This window comes from Oncorhynchus keta, chromosome 2 (assembly GCF_023373465.1).
Source record: "Oncorhynchus keta strain PuntledgeMale-10-30-2019 chromosome 2, Oket_V2, whole genome shotgun sequence".
NCBI lineage: Eukaryota > Metazoa > Chordata > Actinopteri > Salmoniformes > Salmonidae > Oncorhynchus > Oncorhynchus keta.
Window position 1 is genome coordinate 12,709,554 of NC_068422.1, and position 6,189 is coordinate 12,715,742.

Sequence of the window (6,189 nt, forward strand, 5' to 3'; positions counted from 1 at the left end):
GCACAATTAATATTAGTAGCACAGATGCGAAGTTCTGTTCAGCAGTGGGAAGGATGCGCCACACCCTCCACACACAGACTAATTCAGCTGTTGAGCTGTGGGGGATCAAGTGATGAGTGTAGGCAGACAGGCTCTTCTTCGGCTCCACTTCAGATTATACAAATTGTGCAGGCGACTCTCTTGCTCCCTGTAGCTAACCAGTCAACACCAGCCTTATAGTTAGCTACCCTTTGTCTCTTTAAGAGACACAAACTGCCTTACAGAATTTAAAACAATAGCAGCATTGAGTTTAAAAGTAAAACAACAGTAACTACAGTATGTTTTTCTCTCCCTTGAGTATAGAAAAGTAGACTGTCTTTAAATTTGTAGTCTGGTTTACCCTTCACACTTTCCAGACTGCATTTCATAGTTAGGTCCTGTAGCCAACGTAGCCAAGTCTCCCTTTTTTCCTCAGAGAAAACTGCTTTTTTATAGCACTTACCATTCAAAAGATATGACCCATAATACCGGCGCTATGTTGTTTTATTTCTATCGTGCATTGGCAGGCCGCATTTTACATATCACAGGCCATTCTAAAACTAGGCTACTTGTGGACCTGACTGTTAACCATTTGTTTAGGCTACACCTTGTTCAGTCATGTTACCTCATCAGCTACCTCTAGCTAACAACCTGAGGCGCATTCAGCAGGACTCAAAGTTTTGGAATGTTCAGATAGAAATATGCTATGTAGAACAAACATGCCTCTCTGATATGTTGAATAATGAATAACATTGGCTCTATTCATGGAATTTCTATCTGCAATGTTCAAGAACGTTTTGCAACTGAAAGCGGCCATGGTAACATTACCAGTAGCCTATATGCAAACAGTTGGTGGCACAGAAGGAAATGAAAAGGAATAGCAAACAATTTATTGACTAAATTCCTCTTGCCACAACACTATATCTGTCAGTGGAGGTTGCTAAGGGGAGAACGGCTCATAATAATGGTTGCAATAGAGTAAATGGAGTGGAAACATGGTTTTCATATGTTTGATAGCATTCCATTCTCTCACTAACCCGTTCCAGCCATTATTATGAGCCATCATCCCCTCAGCAGATATCGGGGAAATCTCAGACTTCTGACTTCAGTGCATTCAAGACAACTGGGAATTCGGGGGGGAAAAAAGAGCTTAGACTGGGGAAATTCATTCTGAACAGTGATCCAACACAGAATTCCAAGTTGGGAACTCAGGCCTCTTTCTAGATCTCTGACTTTCCAACCCCTAAGATCACTGATGTCACGATTCAAACTCGACCTCGTTCCCAGTTGTCTTGAAAGCACCATTAGACCCACTACTCTTTTATTTGTTAAATAGAAAATGGTTACAGTCTTGTCCCACCCATCGCTGCAACTCTCGTATGGACTCGGGAGAGTCGAAGATCGAGAGCCACGCATCCCCCGAAACCCGATCCTGCCAAGCCACACTGGTCGTTTAACCCGAAAGCCAGCCTCACCAATGTATCGGAGGAAACACCGTACCTCTGGCATCTGAAGTCAGAGTGCATGCGGCCGGCCCTCCACAAGGAGTCATTAGAGCGTGATGGGACAAGGACAAACCCTCCTCTAGTGCCTTAGACCGCTGCTACACTCAGGAGGCCTAGAACCACTGGTCTAATCACGCAGGTCCAGGATTTGTTTCAGCCAGGGTTCATTTGCATTTCCCACATGCTTTATAGCGCAGTTCAGGGTACCAAACGCTCCAGGATCCAGATCATAAGGGGATATGTGAAAGCACCCTAAGGAGTTACAGTAATTCTTATGTATTCCTAAATACTGTATTTTTGTCATATTTCTGCTGTTGGGAAGAGAATAGGATGTTATGCAAAAAAAAAACATGTTGGTAGGACAAGGCTATCTATGTTTGTACACATGGAAGTCAGTGATGTATGTTTACTATAGGTTAATGAGGCAATACCAAATGTAATGACTAAAATTAAAGGGCATTTAGTTGACTAAAATGGCCCACCGATTCCATCATTTCGACAATAACTAGACTAAATCATTATTCAAATGACAAAAATGTGATTAAGACTTAATGATATTTTAGTCAAAATGACTAAGACTAAATCTAAAAAAAGAGTGCCAGCTTGAACACTGCCCTGTGAGTAATATAGTTATAATTTCACCCATGCCACCATCTTCCATTTCAATGGAATCATGTCTCTATGTGTGTGTGCTCGTGTGTGTCCTGCCTGCACACGTGTGTGTGTGCACAAGAAGGAGTGTGGGTCAGATATGATGTGAAAGGTTTATTGATGTGTACAATTATGGCTGGGGCATGGCTGTAGGCTGTGAGCCATACAGAGAAGGGACAGGCTGGGGTGTGTTATCAGTGCCTCAGAGCCACAATGGACTGCCAGTGGTAACAGAATCATAGCTAGGGACATGCATCTTTATCAGTGCCTCAGAGCCACAATGGACGACCTGTGGTAACAGAATCATAGCTAGGGACATTCATCTTTATCAGTGCCTCAGAGCCACAATGGACGAACTGTGGTAACAGAATCATAGCTCCTACAACTACCCCAGTGATGGATGAACAACAGGAATATCTCCAGGGCTCTTAACCATCTCTCTGCATCCCCTGGCTGGACAATATAATAACAATGGATAGTATCTATGTGCCTCTCCATCCATTCTCTGCTTTATGAAGTTAAAGCATGTAAACATACAGCTACAATACAGGCATACTGCTCTCTCTCGCGGACTTGGAGCTTATCTATGAATGGAAAAACAATGTAGTTATGAAGAAATGTATTTAGAGTTGCAGCTCCAAAGCCTTTTCTCATATCACTCAATGCTCCACAGTGGAACTGTATCAAGTACTGATAGCTGCCGATATCAACTTGATGTGTTGTCATTATCAACGTGATGTGTTGTTATTATCAATGTGATGTGTTTTCATTATCAACGTGATGTGTTGTCATTATCAACGTGATGTGTTGTCATTATCAATGTGATGTGTTTTCATTATCAACGTGATGTGTTGTCATTATCAACGTGATGTGTTGTCATTATCAATGTGATGTGTTTTCATTATCAACGTGATGTGTTGTCATTATCAACGTGATGTGTTGTCATTATCAACGTGATGTGTTGTCATTATCAACGTGATGTGTTGTCATTATCAATGTGATGTGTTGTCATTATCAACGTGATGTGTTGTCATTATCAACGTGATGTGTTGTCATTATCAACGTGATGTGTTGTCATTATCAACTTGATGTGTTGTCATTATCAACGTGATGTGTTGTCATTATCAACTTGATGTGTTGTCATTGTCAACTTGATCTGTTGTCATTATCAACTTGATGTGTTGTCATTATCAACGTGATGTGTTGTCATTATCAACATGATGTGTTGTCGTTATCCAATTTATGTTTTGTCATTATCAACTTGATGTGTTGTCATTATCAACGTGATGTGTTGTCATTATCAACGTGATGTGTTGTCATTATCAACGCGATGTGTTGTCATTGTGAGAGAACTGGGGACTGGAAATCCCATGTTAGGTCTTAGGTGTAATCAATCAAATGTTAGTCAGCTGCCATCTAGATATTTCCATGGGTAGGAGATCAATACCATGGTTGAATGATTGACCAATGCTTTTTCAATTGACTTTTTCAATGTGAATGAAATCTATTCAGAAGCCCGAATTTGCCTGCTCTCTTGCTTTAGTTAAAAGTGAGTTAAGTAAAGAAGACAAGAGAAGAGGACAAACAATACAGAGAAGGATTGATCTAGCCTCTACAGAGAAATGCAGTGCAGCAGTCATCATTTAGCCATATATTTAGTTTCTAGATTCCTAGTTCACTGTATTTTAGCAATTTTACATTCTCTGTTCTGCTTGGGGTTTTAAAGTGGTTGCAATCACAAATCAAATGTATTTTTCCTCAGAAGCTGCTTTGTCCCAGCACCCAGACTTTACCCAGACTGTCTGTTGCAGACTACACATTTAAATTCTACCTTCCCCCAAGTTCTAAAATTTACAGCACTGTTACAACTGTAGCTGCTCAGTTTTACCACAAACAAACAGACAAAACACCATGGAGAATCTTCAAGAGGGACGTTATTTGGTCCACCTTTGGTCCACCTAAGGCACATATGTCAAACTCATTCCAAGGAGGGTTCTCTGCGGGTTTTCGCTCCTCCCTTGTACTTGATTGATGAATCAAGGTCACGTATTAGTAAAGAACTCCCCTCACCTGGTTGTCTAGGTCTTAATTGAAAGGAAAAACCAGCAGACACTAGGCCCTCCATGGAATGAGTTTGACACACCTGCTGTAAGGAAACATGACCTCAGATTAGCCATGATTGATGGGGTCATCTGACTGTTTCACCAGACAGACACAGAAACAAAGCATGAAATGGACCTTGAGCCGTTGCTTTCCTGTCTGTACACATCCACAGACAGACTCTAGATGCTGGCTCTTTCTCAATTTTCCTGCCTGTCCTCGATTCCTCGCATCTTATCTCCTTGTCTCCTGTCAACCATATTGGACTTGACGGTCCAAGGTCCCTCCCCTTAAACATTCTTTTCCAATGCATTTTGAGGAGGTGACGAAACAGAATGTGAAGAATCGAGGAAAGAGGAATTGAGAAAGAACCCCTGACTTTTGTCTTGAATAATAGCATTAGCTCCTTAAAAACATGAACCCCCAGAATAATCCATCAGTCTGTCCATCAATAGGCAGTATTCATTTCCAGGCTTTAAGAATCAGCCCCTCTGTTTGTATCGTACCCGGCATGGAGGGTGATGAGCTGCAGCAGGTGGCCCTGACGGAGAGTAATGAGCTGCAGCAGGTGGCTCTGACAGAGGGTCAATGAGTTGCAGCAGGTGGCCCTGACGGAGGGTAATGAGCTGCAGCAGGTGGCCCTGACGGAGGGTAATGAGCTGCAGCAGGTGGCCCTGACAGTGGGTAATGAGCTGCAGCAGGTGGCCCTGACAGTGGGTAATGAGCTGCAGCAGGTGGCTTTGACAGAGGGTAATGAGCTGCAGCAGGTGGCCCTGACGGAGGGTAATGAGCTGCAGCAGGTGGCCCTGACGGAGGCTAATGAGCTGCAGCAGGTGGCCCTGACAGAGGGTAATGAGCTGCAGCAGGTGGCCCTGACGGAGGGTAATGAGCTGCAGCAGGTGGCCCTGACAGAGGGTAATGAGCTGCAGCAGGTGGCCCTGACGGAGGGTAATGAGCTGCAGCAGGTGGCCCTGACGGAGGGTAAAGAGCTGCAGCAGGTGGCCCTGACAGAGGGTAATGAGCTGCAGCAGGTGGCCCTGACGGAGGGTAATGAGCTGCAGCAGCTAAGTGACATCTTCCTTGTGAATTCCCTGTCTGGAATTGCAGGGAGTAAAAGCGTAGCCTACGCTTCTAGCATGACAAAGACCAAAGCCGGCGGGAGTACTATTGAGGACAGTGTCTCTCTAAGGATCTTTTAAACAAACAAAAAGGGTTCTACTAGCATTTGTTACATCAACAAGAAAATAGCTTCAAGTGGAGTCGACTAATAAAATAATGGACAACTTGACCAGGGAGGTCCAGCACCTGAAGAACAGTTTGCAGTTCTCCCGGGGTCAGCTTGATTAGATTAAACAAAACAATGTCAAGAGGACAAATCTGTAAGTCATTGAGAGAGGACATTAGTTCTGTGTGTGAATCCAAAAGAACAATAACAGAGAAATTAGATTATCTCGAGGGACAATCATGGCGGAACAACATTACTGTAGATGGAATTGCAGAATCTCCACATGACACCTGGACGGAATCTGAGGACAAAGTGAGATAAATAATGTTGGGAAACTGAAGATGGACCACAGGAAGATTGAGTTGGAGGGTGCCAACAGGACTGGAAAACCCACACCGGCCCAGGTTCAAGGACAAGGTAGCGGTTCTGGAAAAAGTCATGAACTTGAGGGGAACATACATCTTCCTCAACAAGGACTATCCTGAAGACGTGCGCCAGAAGAGAAAATAACTTATCCCGGCCATGAAAGCTGCCAGAGTGCGTGGGGACATTGCTTACATCCGCTATGACAGGCTAATTGTCCACCCTCCCTTCCAAAAGCCTGGAAGGGATGAGAGAGCCAAGCCTATGGGTTCGTAGCTTTAACCCTGCAGCACTTACATGCACACCAACTGATATGTGTTTGCTTCA